At 44.6% G+C, this 21105-nt stretch overlaps 1 long non-coding RNA gene across 3 annotated transcripts in view; it reads right to left on the minus strand.

Annotated features, from left to right (window-relative positions):
- Window positions 1-21105, minus strand: part of LOC147575740 (uncharacterized) — a 125228-nt gene that overhangs the window by 13703 nt on the left and 90420 nt on the right. The window lies entirely within an intron of this gene.

Raw genomic sequence — 21105 nt, forward strand, 5'->3', positions numbered from 1 at the left:
GCCTTTGGCTCCCAGAGCGCCAGCTCACCCCCTGCTCCGGCTGGCCCCAGGCAGGGCTTGCCACACATTCTCTCCCAGCACCGGCAGTCCTCTCTCCATAAGGGCGGCAGCGGAATAGGCCCCACGCGAGCTCAGCCTGTGGCCTGGGCCCCGGACAGAGGACCCCCCACCACACTCCCCGAGGTTCCCTCTTGCCGGGGTCACCCACATCCCCGGTCAGCGGGGCTGGTGAGCCACCATGCTTCCCTGCTCCACCCTCAGCAGTGAGGCCCCAGCCGAGGCCTGAGGTGCAGCCCAAACCCAGGACTGGGAAGGGGCAGGGACACTAGGGAGAGCCCATGATCCAGACAGGGCCCGAGGGCCTCACTGTCTCAGACCTGCTGCTGAGGAGGGTGGCAGGTGAGGAGGCACAGCCTGAGCCCACCTCCCTTTTAATGAGCAGCTAGTATATTGCAGCCCCAGCCGCTGACCGGCCCAGCGGGCACGACACCAGAATGTGCCCAGCCCTACTAGACCCCAAACACGGCCTTCGCCTCTCAGTCATCACAGACTGCCTATGCTTTTTTGTTTGTTTGTTTGTTTATTTATTTTGAAGAAGAGAGACAGAGTGTGTGCAGGGGAGGGACGGAAGGAGACAGGGAGACCCAGAATCCGAAGCAGGCTCCAGGCTCGGAGCTGTCAGCCCAAAGCCTGACGCAGGGCCCGAACCCACCAGCCATGAGATCATGACCTGAATTGAAGTTGGGATGCTTAGCCAACTAAGTCACTCAGGCGCCCCCAGACTGGCCATTCCTTAACTCAGCTATAAATTATTAAGACCACCAAGGGGTTTTCAGCTCTTTCTTATAATGCTAGTAAATAGATAACCACCAAGGGATTTTCATCTTTCTTGTAATGCTGGTAAATAGAAACATTAACAGAGGGAATGTTACCTTGTTTTCCACATGTGTCTTTGAGCAAAAAAGCTCACACATAACACTGCATTGTCTAGGGAATAGTGGACTGATTCATCACATAAAATAATACTTCTATGTTCTAAAGAGTGTAGGGGTGCCTGGGGGGCTCAGGTGGTTGGGCGGCCGACTTCGGCTCAGGTCATGATCTCACGGTCTGTGAGTTCAAACCCTATATCCGGCTCTGTGCTGACAGCTCAGAGCCTGGAGCCTGCTTCGGATTCTGTGTCTCCCTCTCTCTCTGTCCCTCCCCTGCTCATGCTCTGTCTCTCTCTCTCTCTCTCTCTCAAAAATAAATAAACATTAAAAAATTAAAAAAAAATAAAGAGTGCAACACAGAGGGGATGTTAGACGATTTCTATTTTCTAAATCTACCATGAAAACGATTCTGTGATCGCGATGAAAAATGAGAAAGTAAAACCACTTGCTGAAAAGAGTTTTCTATCCAACAATTAAATAGGTAGGATAAAGAAAATAGTTTAAGAAAAATTAAGAAGCCAAGGGAGTTAAAGATTTCAGGGTGTTTCCAGATTTTGACCGCCAGGGTAGCCTGGGATGACTGAGTCTAGGCGATAGAGCACTCCACTTGCTGGAGGCAGGTGTCCTGTGGAAATTAGGACAACGAACTGATCTTGATGGGGAACCACTTGGGGCCGCACAGCGTGGGCTTCCTGTGGGGGAGGGGTGCAGGATGGAGACTTCCTCTTGCAGTTACTCCCTAGTTAGACCCATGGAAACCTCCGGCTGGGGTAAAGAAGACGGGGAGGAGGAGAAACAGGAGGATATGTGACAGTCAGCAGAGCAGGGGCCCTGCATCCCAAAGGACACACCGCCCGATGCACAGCCGTTAGGGATGCAACTCCCTCTGCCAAACGCTCCGCTGGGACCAACAGGTACACTAGGCCAGAGTTGAACTGCTCTTTCCACAGATCTCTGTCTCAGATCTGTGACCTCCTGTCTGGAGACGATATTTCACTCAGCCTCTTATCCTGGGCTTTGGGTTCCAGGGACAGAAGCTGTCTCTGCAAAGGATAAATGTTTCTTTCCACCTTGCCTTTGAGATCCTGAAATCCCTGTCTGTAGATTTCACAGCTCATGGGGTCCTTTGCTTCAGGACGTCTCATCTCTTTTTTTTTTTTTTTTTTAACATTTATTTATTTTTGAGACAGAGAGAGACAAAGCATGAACGGGGGAGGGGCAGAGAGAACAGGAGACACAGAATTGGAAGCAGGCTCCAGGCTCTGAGCCATCAGCCCAGAGCCCGACGCGGGGCTCGAACTCCCGGACCGCGAGATCATGACCTGAGCCGAAGTCGGACGCTCAACCGACTGAGCCACCCAGGCGCCCCAGGACGTCTCATCTCTTGTTGCAAGTCACGGTCCACCTTGCCAGGAAACCATCCTGCCAAGCTCCCTTTCTTTCTCTCGAAAAACTCAGTCACTTCATTTCCCTTCGTCACGAGACGCCAAACTGCCCTTCTGATCGAGGCTTCCGTGGTCTGGACATTGTACAATACCCGGTCACGTGGGCTCTGCTCTTAGTGCTGATGGTGTAGAACTGATGTTGCCCTAGACCATTATTTGACATTGCAGCGTCCTTCCTCTCCTCCACCGTCTTTTGCCTGGTCATCCACATGCTGTCCCTCCTCTGGCTCCACATTATCACTTGCATCCTCTTCTCTCAGAAGCTAATTCTTGGTTCTTGAGCCAGTGGTGCTGCAGACACAACACCTGACTCTTCACATGGCCAGAGACATTGGCACGGAGATGAAGAATCCTTTCAGTTGCCCACAGTACTTCTAAATGTGTTCTAGCTTCTTCTGTTTGTGTTTTAATGGATTGCTGGTTCCTGCAACGTCAGGATCTTAACTGCGGTATCGTACAGGTTCTTTTCCATCTGAACATCTGAGGATTTTCTTTCCCCAGTGTTTTACTATCGTGTACATGATGTCTCTAATTATAGGCTTGTAACAGTCCGGGTCATCTGGCATTTTGGAGTTTATGTCATTTCCATTACAGAATAAGACACGTCGAGGATGTCTTATTCCATTTTGCTACGTCCAGCACTGGATTGCTACTGGCATGTTCCTTACCTCCTTATTTAAAAAAAAAAAAAAAAAAAAGCTTTTCTTTGACTGAAAATTCTGTATAAAACCAAGATAATCTTGACCAGATGAACAATCACACCACACTCTGTCATCTCCCACCAATATCCAGGGACAGCCTTGGTCTTCCATCATGATGTGCTTTTGCCATAAAACTCTTCGCTATTTCCTGGGTTGTTCAACCCTACAGATCCCCGCTCGATGGGATTCCTGCCTAGTGGTTCAGTCTGCAGGAGGGACCCCTGCAGCTATCATGGCTGACTGGACCACAACACATCATGGCCATCACTCAATGGAGCTACTCGCTGAACCCAACCTGCACCAGAGAACCAAGGCTGACCGTGCCTGTGGAGGGTTGGGTGGGCAGGAACAGAATAATAAAGAATTCACACGCCCTCTCCTTTGCTCTTGGCTTTTTCTCCTCTACTTAAACTTTTTCTTCTAGGCTCCCCGAAGCCCACCCCGTTCTCTGTGCATGCTGTTTCTTCTGCCTTTCCTCTTTCCTTGCCCACGGTGGGGGAGCTCAACCATATACAAAACCATGTCCTTCCTCACCCATGTTTCCCCAGCGGCCATGGCGAGCCCGGCCAGGATGAGGTGCTCAGTGCTCTGTGCATGTTTATGGAAGGAATCAATGAATGAGCACCCAAATGAAGAAAGGAGAAGCAAAGCCACTGCTGGTCATCCCTAAGGGGTATTACAAAATAATCTAAGTCGCTGGTTTCCTTAAGAATTTAAAACTCCTGGCAATGTAGAACAGTGGAGTACATGTGATTTAAAATGTTGAACACGTGTTTAAGATCATGTGGCCATGCAACATTTATCAAAATTTACTAGTTTGGACAACAAACTGATCCTCAACTTATTTAATTAAATTTTTTCAAATATTTATCTATTTTTGAGAGAGAGAGACACACACACAGAGCGTGAGTGGGGGAGAGAGTGAGGGGGACAGAGAATCCGAAGCAGGCTCCAGGCTCTGAGCTGTCAGCACAGAGCCAGACGTGTGGCTCGAACCTGCAAACTGTGAGATCGTGACCTGAGCTGAAGTTGGATGCTCAACTGACTGAGCCACCCAGGCACCCCTCTCAATTTTTTTTTAAATAAAATACTTCAATGGAGCCAATTTCCTGTGGTTACATTTCAGTAGAATTAGAAAAAAGCAGAGAAAATTGAAGTATAAACCAGGAATCCCTCACCCAACACTGAATCTGTGATCTTGGAATTTCAGCCTCCAGAACAATGAGACATAAGTTTCTGTCGTCCAGAAGCTCCCCCAGCCTATGGTATTTTGTTATAGCAGCCTGAATGGACCAAAACATTGTACATAGTAAAACAGTATCTTTTAGATTTCAGAAAGTTGGAGGACTTTAATTAGAACTTCCAGGGCTGAAACAGAGTGGCCATCTCCCTCTTTCTCTCTCTTACATAGAGAAGGTAGAAATTGAAAATCAGAAACAATGGAAAAACAAAGATATAGAGAAAAACAAATCTCTAGCTCCTAGAATCTGTGTGGGGAGGTGCAGGGTGAGCCTCTGGGAATAGCCGTGCTGGACTCCAGACCAGCCTCTCAGTGCCACCTGCCCCTCCGACCCCCGCACTCCCAGCTCATCATGGAGGCAAGACTGAGAAAACACCCATCTAGGCTGGCCAGAGGGCTCCAGCCCAGATTGGAGTGTGGAGGTTGTGCAGGGCTGAAAAGCACAGCCTGGCATCACCACTCAGAGACGTTTTCTGTCCAGGAGGACTGGGGACCACCCTTGTGGCTTTATTTGTGCTCCCTTCTACGAAACAATTAGTAAGATCAATTCTGAAAGAGAGAAGTGGCAGATAATGAGCTAGGTATCTATAGGAGGATTGTTGCAAAATCTGGGATGTGCCTGTACCTGCTAATGGGATGAATGAATGAATGAATGAATGAGTGAATGAATGATGTGGACACAGTTGTTGGATGAATCTATGTACTCACAATGAACTCTGTGGACTCTGTAGATGCTTTAAGCCATGGTGGAAAAGCCACATGCTGCTGGCAGGTTTTGGGGAGACACAAGCAAACCCACTCTACTCAAGGAAGAGCTGTGCTCACACAAGCTGAGGGCCCGTTGTGGAAAAGAGTTCAGAGACAGGAGAGGCATTGTTCCCTTAACGTCTGACCTTGCCCTCCTGTGGCTCTCAGGACAGGTCAGGACGGGGCACGATGGGCTGACCTCACTGTCTATAGGGTAGACACCCCAACTGCTCTGTAGCGTCACCTGCAACCCTTGGTCATCATATGTCCCAGAAGATGTTAGGGTCATCCTACCATTTTCCAAGGTGGTGGTACCCCTTGCTTTCTCCCCAGCAGAGTGAGGCAGTTCTGGTTTCCAGTGTCTGGGCTAATTCCTGCTGTGTTCATTCCAATTGCAGCTTTTTGCCTGAGGTTGTGAGTATCTCACTGTGGTTCATGACTATTTCCCTGATAAGAAATGGTGCTAATTACTTTATTGTCTTACTGAGCTTTTGTATTTTTTCCTTTGTGCGTTTTCCTTTCAAGTCTTATGCCTACTTTTTTTTTTTTATTTCTTTGCAAGATATGTATTTTTAATATTTATTTATTTGGAGACAGAGTGAGCAGGGGAGGGGCAGAGAGAGAGGAAAAGAGAGAATCCCAAGCAGGCTCTGTGCTCTCAGCGCAGTGCCTGACCCAGGTTTAAATCTCATAACCGTGAGATCACGACCTGAGCCAAAATCAAGAGTCAGATGCTCAACCAACTGGGCCACCCAGGTGCCCCTGCAATAAGTTTTATATATTTTAGGATAAGCCATTTCTCAGATGAATTTTACGAATATTTTCTTTTTTCTAATTTTTTTAAAAATTTTAATTTATTTCTGAGAGACAGAGAGAGACAGAGTGGGTGCAGGGGAAGGGCAGAGAGAGAGAGAGACACAGAATCTGAAGCAGGCTCTGGGCTCTGAGCTGTCAGCACAGAGCCCAACGCGGGGCTCGAACCCACTAACCGCGAGATCACGGCCTGAGCTGAAGTCAGATGCTCAACTGACTGAGCCCCGGAGGCGCCCCATTTTATGGATATTTTCTATCAATGTTTCTCTCATCTCATTTTCTCCACTGGTGCCTTCTGTTGAGGAGAGTTTTCATTTTCAGTGAAAGGTAGTGCACCCATTTCTTTTTATCTTTGTTTTTGGTCTTAATATCCTACCAAGACTTTTAGCCTACTCCAATTTCATGAGGATATGCTCCTGTTTTTTGTAGAAAGCTTATTGATGTAGCTTTTATATTCAGTCATAAAATTGAGTTAATTTTACATGACTGTGTGGCAGAGGTCAGGATTGATTATATCTCTTCTGAGATACTGAGAAGTTTCAGCAATCTCTGTTGAAAAGACTTTGTCTTCTCCACTAAAGGTCTTTTTACATTGACTTGGAGAACCAATGTCCCATTTATAGAAACTGTGTAGATGTCTGGATTCTCTATTTCTTTTCACTGATGTACTTCTATGTCCCGATGCCAATTCAGTATTATCTTGATTCCTGTATTTCTATACATGAAATCATGAATTTTACACATGAAATCATGTAGTATAGTCCTCCCCTAATGCATCCTATATGAATTATGGAGTAAGCTGGTAATTTCTCTAGGGTTATAAATAACATTGAGTTGAATCTAGAGACTATTGTGTTGAGAATTGACATTGAACCATATTGATTCTTCTGTGTTCTAAATTATAATTTGCTAAAATATAGAAGTATAAATTGATTGTTGTACATTGTCCTTGTACCCTCTGACCTTGCTAGATATAAGGATTAGTTCTAGTACTCTTAAAAAAAGATTCCTTAGGACTTCTCCGTATCAACTCATACCTTTGGTGAATAGAAGTTTTTCTTCTTCCTTCCAACATTCTCACTCATTTTCTCTTTCCTTTACCATATTGCACATACTGGATCCCATACCCAACACTGAATAGAGGTGGTAAGAGCTGATTTCTTAGCCTTATTATCAATCACAGGCACACAATTTTTCTATGTGTCACCAGTAACATTAGCCTAAGTTTCTTAACAAACATATTTTATTACATGGAGGAAATTGTCCTCCATTCCTAATTTGCTGAGATTTTTTAAAAAAATAATGAATGGATCATAAATTTTGTCACTGGTTTTTTAGAATCTATTGAAATGATTCTTTTCTATCTCTCCCTGATTAAGTGAATATATTGATTTCAAAGTGTGACATGCAAACGTTAACTTGCATTGATGCTATTATAAATGCCACTTGGTCATGATATTCTGTATTTGTCATATGCTGCTAAATCAATATATTTTCTTATGAATTTTTTTGACCATGATCATGAAGCACATTGGTCTATAATTCTGCTTTTTACACTGTCTTTGACATTGGGTATCAGGAAATACTGGTGTCCCACAATTTATCACCAACTCTTCCCTTTTGCTCTGTGTTCTGAAAGACCTGGTGTAAGATTGTTTCTTCCTTCAGACTGATAGAATTCACCGGAAAGTCATCTGACCTTGAGGTTGACTTTATGGGGAAGATTTTCAATTGGATGTGTCATTTTGGAAACTGGAAAATTTTAATATTTATTGAGTATTGGGATATTGGCTGAACAACTGCACACTCAGAGACCTGGATCCTAGCACTTTCTTTCCACAGGTATCACCTCCAGGATCTGCCTCATTTGAATGACTCTGCAGTGCCTTCCATGAAGTGCTTTCTTAGGAATAATTTGTCCAGACTTAATCACTGTTATAGGCGGTTAGGTTAGACTGATCAATCACGGCCAGCAGGTATAACTCCCCAGAGCATCATGGAACAGAAAAGAAAGGATCCCTTCCCTTCCAGCACCACTCTCATGCCCTAGTGAGGTGCAGTGGACCGGGCTCGACTTCTCCTTCATAAGGATTTAAATTCCACTCCCACTCCCCCCACCCCCACCTCTGGTCTTGGTTGGCAAACTTTGCAGACAGAGATGGTGAGGAGCCCAGTGGGGCCATCCTGGGAGGTATCCCACAAAACCTTGTGTCCTTCGTGCTTGCCCTTGGTAATCCAGGGAGGTCCTCACACTTGTCCAAAAGAAACAGGGGCTCAGATCTCATCCTAGGAGAAAGAAGAACCCTCCTTTTTATGCATTTCTAGGATTTAGCCCACAGACAGACAGACAGACAGACAGACATGAAGGCTGAGTTTGAAAGAGCAGACCCATGAGAGAGGCCAGGGAGGCCTGGCTCACCATGACCCCCATCATGTGCACAGCCTGTACGCATAGTGCCAAGAGCCTATGTTTTTTGAATATATTGAAAAAAAAGTGAAAAGAGAAAAATTGAAGCACCTGGTGTATGCTGCCCTCTGCTGGTCATTTTCAGACAAAACCGTCATTGATTTTGCACAACAGGGGAGACTTCTCAAAGTGAGGGAATTGTCTGGGAAGCCAGTCGCGTCTGGACAGTGGCTGAGACAGGGATGAAGCCCTACACGCTGATTTCTCTGGTGGTGATGCTGAACCATTACCTTCTCCTGGCCCCTCCTTGAAGCTAAAGGGCAATGAGATGGAACTTATCCCTAACAGGACATGTGGAGACCAGTCATCTACCTGTCCACAGGGCACGCAGCACAGCCTGGCTTCTAATAACCCTCATGACCCTTGTGACCACATCCCAGGCCTTAGGGTGACTGGCTAAGCTTTTACCCCACTCTCACTGGTCACCTACATAAGGAGGTAGCCACAGAAGGCCCGTGACCTGCCCAGAGATGGGTCTCTCTGCCTTCGAGGAAGAAACAACCAGATCAGAGCAGGTGATATAAACAAATATAGGAACCAGAACAAAGTATGACTACCTCAGGCATGGGGTTAGGAAGGAACCAGAACAATCTGCCTCCAGCTGGTGCTGTTCCTGAGAATCTGTGCTGAAGGGACACTCTCTAATGGTGGACTGTCAGGCAGAGACACAGTATCTGCAGTGTGTTGGTATAAGATCCAGTTGATGCTGGGCCCCCAAGTCTGGAACCCCCACAATCCCTGCCCCCACCAAAATCTTCTGTTTCACTAAGTTGATGGCTTGACAGGCACAGTGTGTAGCCCTCATGCTGCTTCTGTTTTCTGGGAATACCCTAGTGCTTTCCCATTCTTTTTTGCCTGGTGCCTGGCTCAGAGGTGCATCCTTAGGGAAGTCAATATGGACTACTGCCCACTTCTGGATATGTGCTGGTTTCCAGGGGACCCTTGACTCCTAGCGGAATCTTCAGGACCACTGGTAGCAAGTTCTAAATGTTGGACCCACGTAAGGTGGAGAATCTGAGACACAGTGACAGTCAGATGACCTGTAGGTTCTAGATCCCCATTACATACCTTGATCACACCGATATCAAGTATCTGAGGCCTGAATCCCTTGAGAACCAACAGACGCTTTGCTCAAAATGGTTGCGTCTCTGGACCAGGATCCAGATGAGCAAAGACTAGCCCGTTCTACACAGTGGGACTTGCCTTGTCTCAGACAAACACTCTTTGCCTAAATACCTGAGGCTCCATCCTTGCACCCTTCATGACCTTCCCTACTTGCCAAACCTGGAGACATGTTTGATCTTGTGTCAAACTAGCTGCTGGTCAGAGCTATTCCATACACCCTACTCCCAGACACCCCAGTACTTGGCACAAGATGCTACCAGGGACACCAACATGTAAGCCTAAAGATCGCATTGTGAAGAGAGTGACATTGGGATACACCCATCATCTAGATGATTATTTTGAGGGCCACAGTGGCCCAGGTGTCCTAGAGATGTGGGGCAAAGGTGAGGGGTTATAGACTGACCCGCTCCCATCTTCACTGGCTGTCTACACTAGCCTGGCCTCTTCCAGAGGCTCAAACAGACACAGAACATAGATATGGGTCCACTCCTACATACTCGCTACTTCATTGGCTTCCCTCTTCAGTCTATCCACATGTCAATCTTTAATTTGAGCATAATTTATTGAGATCATGAAGGAGTTTACACCTTTGTCTTATAATACTGATGATAGAAACGTTGACAGAGAAAATACCTTCCTATTTCAAATTTCTTTGTGGGCTAAACTGCTCATAGATAATACCACATTGTTGAAAGAACAGTAGGATAACTCTTCAAATAAAAAAACCACTACTTATATTGTCTAGAGAGGATCATACAATGAGATAACATAATCTCAGTTTTCCAAATCTATCCCAAAATGTATACTACGATCAAGATGCAAGACGAAAGTAAATCCACTTGCATAAAAAGAGATTTCTACCCTAAAAATAAGTGTATGGAGAAGTCAAAGATATTCTGAGGATAAAATAAGAAAATCATTATTGTGATGTCTCGGGATTTTGACTGCTAATGTTGCATGGAGACTGAATGAAGCCAAGAGGTGACACATGTCCATTTTCTGGGTGGCAGTGTCCAGGAAAGAAGAACAAAAGGTCACTGCAGATGAAAAAGAGGACAACTGGGCTTTGGGGAGAAGGTGGTTTATGTGGGTGCATGCAGCCTTCCTGAATGAGGCTGGGGAAGAGGACACTTCCCATGGAGAATCACAGAAGACCTCTCATTGGGGAAGAGAGGAGGAGAACAAAATGAAGGAGATGGAGGGAGAGGAGGAGTGAAAGAGGTAGTTAAGTCAAGTCCCATCTCAAAGGAAGTGGCATCCCATGCACAGAGAGCAGGGAAGCAATTGTTCTCGCCAAATGCTCCACTGGGGTCACCAATTACACGAGAATCCACTTCCAGAAGCTGGAGTTGAATCACTCTTCCACTTCTTTGTCTCAGGTCTTCGCCTCTTGTCTGGTGACGATGAATTTTGTTCAGCCTTCCCAGCTCTCCACCAGTCATCAGGAGCTCTTCCATCCAGGATCAGAATCTGCCACAGATGAGAAGAAATGTTTCTCTCCAGCTGTAATTCAAGATCTTGGAATTGCTTTTGGTAGGTGTCTACCTCTTCAGTTTCAAGACTTATTAGGCCGCCGGCTTAAGAACTTCCCACCTCCTGTTAAGGTCAAGTCTGCCTTGACAGGTAATACCCCCAGATGCTCCATTTCTCTTTGGTGATGTAGTTCATTCACTTCATTTCCTTTTTCCTCAAAATATTGATCCTCCCTTTCCATGGAGGCTTCTTGGGTCAGGCACCTGTGTGATGACCTGTCAGGTGGGCTCTCTTCTTCCCTTCTTTGGCAATATTGCCGTGGCACTGCTTTTTCTCTCTAACCCGAATGTTTAAGTGCACGCTTGATGGTGCAGCATACTTGGTTTCCTCCTGAATCCCATTTCCTGGTCCGCAACATGCTCTCCATTCCATGGTTCCCCTAATTCCCTATTCTCATCCATGTCCCCACCTTCCAGGGAAACTGCCATTTCTTCGATCCTAAGCCAATCTTCCTACAGAGATAATGTCTGACACTTCACACAGGCCATGGAGATCACGGCGGGGACCTTGAGTCTCTTTTCAGCTGCTGGAAGATGTTTTGAGGATGTATTAGCTTCTCGCGCTCGTGTTCAACAGCTTTCTGTTCTTGGTGTGGAGGCTGAATCCTTCTTGCTGTCTCAGACACAGGCTGCTCTTGGTCTGAACATGGAGGTCTTTCCCTTGCCCTGTGCCTTACCATAATGCATATGACGTTCCTTCTTGCAGGTTTGGACACATCCAGGTCATCAGCTCCTCTTGAGTTTCCATCTTCCTCCAAACCTAGGATGAGACTTGTTAAGAGTGTCACGTGCAGAACTGCTCCCAGCAGGTCCCTCATCTCCCTCTGCAGAAAGCCTTTCTTTGAATGACCGTACAATTCTGCCGAAAAGCTCGAGAACTGTGAATACTTGAACTATTGCAGCATGATCTAGCATCTCCCACTGATAGCCAGGGACAGTAAGACTTGAGCTCATACTGTCAGGGGCTCGTGGCAGGAAATGCTCCAGCGTCTCCTGGGCTTGGCAAAGGCACACATCCCCAGCAGGACGGAGCTCCCCCACAGTGGCCCAGTCTGACACAGAGGTGCCCAGGGCCACCACGGCCAGTTGGACCACACCACCCCATGGAGAAGTCTGCTCTGGGTTCCATCCGGAACCAAACCTGCACCAGGCCACCGGGGCAGACCATGCCTTCTGAGGGTCAGGCAGGTAGTCCCAAAGCAATGAAGAGCTCGACTCTGCCCTGGGCTCTTTCTTTCCTCACTTAAGCTTCTCCTTACGTGGCCCACAGAGGCCTATTGAATCCATTATGCACAATGTTCTCTCAGTCCAGAAAGCCCCTCTTTCCACTGCCCACAAATGGGGCACACACCCATCTTGGAACCACTCTTTTCTCCCCCTCAAGTGGCCCCAGTGCATGAAACGGGGCCTGGCCATAATCTTTCATGCCTGTGCGTGTTTGTGGAAGTGGTCTTTGAGGGCACATTTGAATGAAGGAAGGACAAAGCTATTCTTAATTATGTCACACTTAGTGCTCTGCTGAGCAGCAGATAATCCATTACGGTGGTTTAATTCTTGTGGATGTAGACTAGCAGAGTACTGTTATTACAAAGGCTGAACAAATTTTTAATATCGGACAACCATGGCGCGTTCCTCAGAATTCACCGTTTTGAACTACAAAGAGATCCTCAAATTGCTTTGAAAGATAAAATACTGCACTGGGGATCATTTTCTACAATCCCCCTTTTTAAAAAAAATTAGAAAGAAGTAACAAAATCTGAATTAAAGCAACGACTGCCTGGGAAATTCAGAGATGTAAATAGCCTGTAGATCCAGTGAGCCACCAAATAAAATTCTGCACAAGATGTGGGAAGTACAAACAATGAACACACTAACCATCATGGTCTGTAGGACAAAGCCAATTCTATTCAAGGAGGAAAATCCACATCATTTAACACTGAAGAACTCAAACAAGGAAGGAGAATGAGAAAGTGAATCGAACAGCTGAAGCGTTTCTAACAACGTTAGATATTCACCAGGAAACGCAGATGAATCAGAGTGAGAGGCACAGGAAAGGCTAGCCCTGAACATCTCAGAGCTCTGAAAATCAGAAGACGGATGCACAACTCCAAGAGCTTGTCACAGGGAGAGTATGTTTCCTTTCCTTACTGTAGTTTTAAACACTGAATGTGGAAGTACGGAATTGAAAACTAGGAAGAGCTGAAAACCCAAAGACAGAGAAAGCAAGTCTTAAGTCTTCCCTCAGAACCGTGCAGGACGGGGGCAGACCAGGAAGTGGCGGCTCCCGGGCCACGGACCCTCGTTCCCCACTCTCACTGCCACCTGTCACCAGCCCCCCTGCCACCCCAGGTGAACAGCACATCGCCCGGGACTTGGCCACACGTGTGGCCCGTCCCAGAGAGGGGAGTCAGACATTGCCACTGAGGCCACCCAGGTGGGCTGGAGTTGGGAGGGGACTCCAGGTGGTACAGGGTGAGGTGGTCACACGGGGCAGCACCCAGATGGGTTTTCTCAACCGAGGGCTCAGGGATGGTGTGCTCGGCCTTGTTTGTATTATTTGTATTATTTGTATTATCCAGAATAACTTGATAAATGAGATGATAAGAGGGTAGAATGACAGCTTCTGGATTCCCTTTCAAGGAAAACTGTTATCAGCAATGAGGCAAGCATAGACCTTCCTTCTGGGAGGTGGCTGGTAGTGTTTGTGTAATGGATGAATAAACGAGAGAATGAGCGACGCAGGCATGAGGCCATTTTTGGCCAATCCATGGTGATGCACAGTGAACTCTGTGGACTCTGCAAGTCGTTCCCGTAAGTGAAGCTTAAAATCATGGTGGAAAAGCCACATGCTTCCAGAAATTTTCAGGAGACAAGTGAGGCAACCCCACTTACTCTGTTCATGAGAGCAGCGAGCCCCATGTGCAGACGTGGGAGTGGAAGCTCAGAGAGAGGAGAGGCATTGCCCCCTAAACCACTGAGGCTCGCAGGACACGTCAGGATGGGCTGACCCCACCAATCTGGGGGGCGTCCCTCTCTGCCACATCCTCCAGCCCCTGATCCCCAGAGGCCAAATAAGATGTTACGGCCAAAAAAGATTTTACCCTTTTGCAAAGTCAGGGTGCCCATCTGCTTTCTCCCTGGCAGAGTACGACAGCCCCGTTTCCTCATGTCTGTGCTGGTCCCTGTTGTGTCCAGCTGCGTCAACCGCAGCCTTTGTCCCAGAGGTGTGGGTCCTAGGTCATGGTGGTCTTCCTTGGTGTTTCCCCAATGAGCCATGAGGCCGACCACTTTGTCGCGTGTTTATCGACACCTGTAATCCTTCCTCAGTACGTGTTCAAGTCTTTAGCCCACTTTTGTTATTTCTCTGCATTTTTATTGGAGAGTTGTCAGAATTTTTATATATACTAGCGAAAACTCTTTTCTCAGGTAAATTTTACAAATGTATTCTAACAATTTGTGGCTTATCTCCTCATTTCTTACTGCTGCCTTTGGGTGAGCAGAGTTTTCACTCTTGAGGACAAGTCTTCTATCCATTTATCCACTTTTTCCCTTTTTTCTTTATGGATTTTTTTATACTTGGGACATTTTTGCCGACTCCAATTTCATGAAGGTACTCTCCTGTTTCCTTATAAAACCTCATTGACTTAGCTTTTATATTTTGGTCTTATATCAATCTTAATTTTTGGTGATAATGTGTGACAGAGTTCAATATGGATTATCTCTCTTCATATATACCCAGAATTTTCAGCAATATTTGCTCAAAATCTTTTTCATTTCCCATTTCCATATGTGGAACTTCAAATAATCATTCTGTGTATAATGGTACTTATATTCCCTTACAATGTGCACTTATAACGGCACTAGACATATATATATATATGTATACATATATGTATGTATATATATGTATATATATATGTATGTATATATATATGTATAGATATACATACATATATCTATACCTATACCTATATACTACACATATACTATATATATATTAAATTTTTTAAATGTTTATTTATTTTTGAAAGAGAAAGAGAGACACAGTGTGAGCAGGGGAGGGACAGAGAGACAGACACAGAATCTGAAGGAGGATGACAGCTCAGAGCCTGACACAGCACTCAAACCCACAAGCTGTGAGATCCTAACCTGAATCGAAGTTGGATGCTTAACCAACTGAGCCACCCAGGCACTCATATATACACTACATATGTGTATGTGTGTGTGTATATACTGTGTATATGTGTGTATGTATAGTGAGATAACACATATATAATAAGTTGTATATACATATAATGAGGTGTGTATATATACACGGTGTATATATGTGTATATATAGTGAAATAACATATAATGAGGTATATATAGTGAGGTGTGTGTACCTATATAGTGTGTGTGTGTGTGTATATATGTGTGTGTGTGTATAATGAGGTAACATATATATAATGAGGAATACATATAGTGAGGTGTATGTACATATATATATATATATATATACTCTGTATATATGTATATATATGTAGTGAGATAACATATATATAATGAGCTCTATATATATGTATAGTGAGGTGTATATATGTACCATATATACAGTGAAATATATATAGGGAGGTATATACTCACTGTCCATTATAAGCAGTGTTAGAAACATGTATGATTTACAATTTTCTAGAGATCCCATAAAATCAGTAAAAAGAAACATGTCAAGTTAACTTTGACTATATTTAACCCGAAGCATTCAAAATATTATCATTTCAACACATAATCATATAAACACATTATTCTTTTGGTATTTCTCAGTTATTCCTTCCTTATAATATCTTCAAATAAGGTGTGCATTTTCCATGTACAACATCTCAATTTGGACTAACATATTCCAATGGCTCAGCAGGTGCACCTGGCTAGTGGCTTCCTTGCTTGGGTAGCACATCTCTTTGTCTATGTTGGAGTCAAGGGGTGTGATGGCTAGTTTTATGCATCAGCTTGACCAAGATACTGTACCCAGTTATTTAATCAAACACTAACCTAGATGTCGCTGTGAAGGTATTTTGTGGGTGTGGTTAACAACTACAATTAGTTGACTTTAAGGAGATTACAGATTACCTTCAATCACGTGGGTGGGCCTCATCTAATCAGTGGAAAGCCTTAAGAGGTGTAACTGAGGTTTTCTAGTGATGAAGAAATTCTACTTCGAGCCTGTTTCTGGCCTCTTGCCTGCCCTACGGACTATGGATTTGCCAGTCCCACTATTTCATGAGCCGATTCCTTAATATAGTCCCTACTGTTCTGTTTCCCTGTGGAACCCTAACTGATAACAGAGGGCACCCACAATGTTGCTGGCGATTGAAATTCACAGCACCACGGTTTGTGAGAGCTCATAAATCACATACACATTTTGAATCCTGAGGGAAGGCTGTCTCCAGCTATTAAGTGCTAATGGAAGGAACTAGAGTTAGCTTCTTTCCAGCACCAAATTACGTCCAAAAAAACTGCACAAATCGGTGGGATTGCTCTCCACCCAGCCCCAATTTGGTGTAAACGGATTCTAAGAAAAGTAGTGAAAATACAGATGTGGCCTTCCTCTCACCGCAACGTCACAGAGTCTGTGATTGTGCCCACTTACATCTCAGGAGTGCGTCTATGTCCGTGTGACGTGTGTTGGGAGGCAGAGAGGGAGGGGGCATCATGTCTCTGCTGCTGCGCATCTGTGCCTGTGTTTGTGTATCCTGACTGTGCGTCCAGTGGAGGATGTGTCCGTGCGTGTCAGGTCCAAGTGCTTGGAGACGGGTGTGTGTGTATGTGTGTACGCATCGGTATCAGGGAACATCAGATATGTGTGAACGTATAAGATGAGGATGACTCATGAGTTATGAGGCTCAGGCTTGTAAAACTCCTTTCGGGCCCCCAACGACAGCCTTGGGGGCCTTCCTTGCCAAGAAGCAACAAGCAGGACCAGCATCCATGTCCCCTCCCAGTCCTCTTGTTGGGAATAGAGTGCAAGAGCAGTGCTGGACGCCAAGTTGGGGTGCTGCTGGCCAGGAATATAAAGGGTTAGGACGGTGGGGGCTGAACCACAGCAGGACAGGACCTAGACCCCTCAGCAGTTATGTCCTGTGAGGCTGTACCCAGGGGATGCTTTGCAATCCTCCCCCAGCAAGAGGAGCATTTGAGACCCAAAAGATTTGGCTTGGCTCCCAGTCTAGGTGAGGCTGGTGCCAATCACCTGTTCTTGCACACTGCCTGGGGAACCACCAGCCCTCCTACCTGTCTTTCTGGTCTACCAGCCACTGCGCCCCCCCCCCCCCACAAGCAGCGAAATGGGATGGCCCTGTTCTGTGCCTCTGTTCCCTCATCTACACAATAGAAAAAATAATACTGTCTACCTCATACATTTGTTGGAATGGGTATACCTAAAACAATTAGGGCTCATTACAGAGAAACACTAGTTTACATTAAGGTGAGTGGTTTAAGATTCACCCTATTTACTTCTAGTGACTTTCTAAACATGTCAATATTTTTAAAGTTTTTATTTTAATTCCAGTTAGTTAACGTAAGGTAGTATTAGTTTCAGGTGTACAATACAGTTATTCAACACTTCCACATATCACCATGTGCTTATCACAACAACAGTGCACTCCTTAACGCCCCTCACCTCCTTCACCCATCCCTCACCCACCTCCCATCTGGGGACCATCAATGTATTCTCTGTACTTAAGAGTTCGTTTCTTGGTTTTCTCTCTCTCTTATTTTTCCCTTTGCTCGTTGGTTTTGTTTCTTAAATTCCACATATGAGAAAACCTTACGATATTTGTCTTATTCTGACTTATTTTACTTAGCATAATACTCGAAACATGTCAGTATATTTTAGGTAAAAACAAAATCAGGGGCGCCTGGGTGGCTCAGTTGGTTAAGCGTCCAACTCTTGATATTGGCACAGGTCATGATCTCACGGTTTGTGGGATTGAGGCCTGCGTAGGGCTCTGCACTGACCGTGTGGAGCCTGCTTGGGATTCTCTCCCTCTCTCTCTGCCCCTCCCCTGCTCTCTCTCTCTCTTTCTCCCTCAACAGATAAACATTTTTAAAAAATCATGTCTTCTCTGATATAGAGAAAGGTGTACTTAATTCTTTCCAATACTTTTGCCTGGTTTTTCTTTTCCTTGACATATTACAATGACTAGGAAAGTGTTCCATAAAAGTAAAATGAAGGGATATCCTTAACTCCTTCTTCGTTTAAGTGGTAAAACTGTACATGCTGCACCATTAAGGCTGATGGCAGCTATAGGATTTTTATTGCTTTCCATGCATAATGGCTTCTTTATTCTGAGTTTGCTAGAGTTTTTACCATAAAAGAGTAATGGATTTTGGGGGGCACCTGGGTGGCTCAGTCAGTTAAGCAACTAGCCTCAGCTCAGGTCATGATCTCATGGTTCTTGAGTTTGAGCCCCCGCCTCGGGCTCTGTGCTGATGGCACACTCAAAACAAATATTTTTGAGAGAGAGAGAACTGACGAGGGGCAGAGAGAGGGAGAGAGAGAATCCCATGCAGGCTCTGTGCTGTCAGCACAGAGCGCAATGTGGAGCTCAATCCCATGAGCCATGAGATCATGACCTGAGCAGAAATACAGAGTCTGATGCTTAACTGACTGAGCCACCCAGGCACCCCAAAGAGTAATGAATTTTTAAGTGAGTTTTAAAAATCTATTAATATGAGTATATTGCTTTTCTTCTCTAGTTTGTTAACGGTAGTGGATTTCACCAGTTGATTTTTTACTGTCCACTTATTAATACAGATTTATTATTTTTTTATTATTCTTTATTTCTGGGATAAACATGACTTAGTCATGATATGCTATGTTTGTCACAGGTTGTTGGAAACATTTGGTATATTTTGTTAAGAATTTTTACAAACAGGGGATCCTGGGTGGTTCAGTCAGTTAAGCGTCTGACTTCAGCTCAGGTCATGATCTCACAGTTCGTGAGTTCGAGCCACACGTCGGGCTCTGTGCTGACAGCTCAGAGCCTGAAGCCTGCTTCAGATTCTGTGTTTCCCTCTCTCTCTCTGCCCCTCGCCCCCCCACATGCTCCCCTCTCTCTCTGTCAAAAATAAATAAACATTAAAAAAAATTTTAATAATTTTTACAAACATACTTATGAGGAATATTTTCTTGTAGTATATTCAAGTTTGATGTTGGGATTATCCTGGCTTCGTCAATAAACTGGGACATGTTACTTATTCTACTTTTCTGGAAGAGTTTGTGTCATTTTATTTCTTCCTTAAGGTTTAATAGAATTCATGAATGAAACCATCTGAGCCTGGAATTGTCTTGTGACAAATTTTAATAGGAAATTCACTGTCTTTGGTAGTTAGAGTGCTGTTCACAATTTCCTATTGGATCTGGTATTATTTTTGTTATCTTTTGTTTTTGAAGGAATTTAACTTGGAAAACGCATTGACATGAAGTTGTTCATAGTCATCCCTTATGCTTTTGATATCTATTGAAATCAATAATCATATCCCTCTTTCCTTCCTTCCTGATACCGCTAATTTGTGTTTTCTCAATTGTTATATTAAACCTTCTTGCTAGATATTTATAAATTTTCTTAATCTTTGCAAAAGCCCACTTTTGACTTTGTTAATTTTCTCCTTTGTTTTTCAGCTTTTTTACTATTAATTTCTCTACTCTTTATTATTTCCTTCCTTCTACTTATTTTGAACTTAATTTGATCATATACTTCTAGTTTCTTAGTGTATAGATAATATATGCCGTACCTTTTTCCATTCCATTATGAGCCTTTAAGGCTATGCATTTCCCTATTAGAATTGCTTTAGCCATATGCCACAGATTTAAATGTTTCACTCTCATTATGACCCAATTCAAAATATTATCTAATTTCTCCTTTGATTCCTCCCATGACTACAGATTATCTAGAAACTACTGGCTGAAATGTGGCATATATTATTCTAGCATCCAGTTATGTTACTTGGAATAGTTTGTGATTTCAGGTCTGGCTTTTATGTGGGACCGGGGCAGGGCTTGGTCTAGAGCACATCATTCACCTTTACTGAAGAGTACCCAAAGCTCCGTGAATAATGAGATGGGATTTGGGGGGGGGGGTTGTTAGCCTCACTAGTCGGTACAGACACCACTGTCAGGCTTGTGTGTCGGGCACGGTTCATTCTAAGGTTTTCACACGGTTCTCTCCCTGGTCTTGGGCAGAATCCTCACAAGCACACACTGGCGAGAGGCCCTCTGCTTTGGCATTCTTTCCCGGTATGGATGCCCGCACCCCCTCATCTTCCAGGTCTGTCTCCCCGAATCGGGGCATCACCTCCTTTTCTCTCCCTATATTTCGACCTGTAAACGCTCTCAAGTCACCAAGCGGGGGGTATCTTAAAGCTTGCTTAGATTCTTCTAGTTTCTCAGAGATCATTCTCAGGTGCTTACTATTCAATGTGTTAAAAACCACTGCTTCATTTTTTTTTTTTACGATTTCAGCTATAAGCAAATGGTAGTGGCTGTGGACTGACAAGCCTTCATTTACCAAAACAGGTAGTGGCTGGATTTGGTCAGTGGGCCTGTGATGAACTAGAGCAAGTCTAATCTATTTTACGATCAGACTCCTGAGAAAGATTGGTTTTTAAAAAAATTTTTGTCATATTTATTTATTTTGAGAGAGAGAGTGTGCATGTGTCCATGAGCAGGGGAGGGGCAGAAAGGAACAAGAGAGAGAATCCCAAGCAGGCTCCACACTGTCGGCACCGAGCTCAACACAGGGCTCGATCTCACAAACTGTGAGATCATGACCTGAGCTGAGATCAAGGGTCAGATGCTTAACTGAATGAGCCATGCAGGTGCCCTCTAAGACAGACTGTTTTGAAGAATGGTTTTCACCACCACAGAACTCTTCAAAAGCCTCTAGGTCCTATCCCTTCAAATTATGTATAATGTTTTGAAAAGGCCTAAGGAGACCAACAGACATTAATAAATATTTATTGATTTACATTGCCTGAGATTATAAATGAATTAGCAAAAAAGAACTGGAACTAAAATACAAAAACTCTATCACACAGATTTTTTGTTTTTAACTCTTCTTGCCAAAAAA

This window comes from Puma concolor, chromosome D2 (assembly GCF_028749965.1).
Source record: "Puma concolor isolate L17-30 chromosome D2, mPumCon1.1.hap2, whole genome shotgun sequence".
Lineage (NCBI taxonomy): Eukaryota > Metazoa > Chordata > Mammalia > Carnivora > Felidae > Puma > Puma concolor.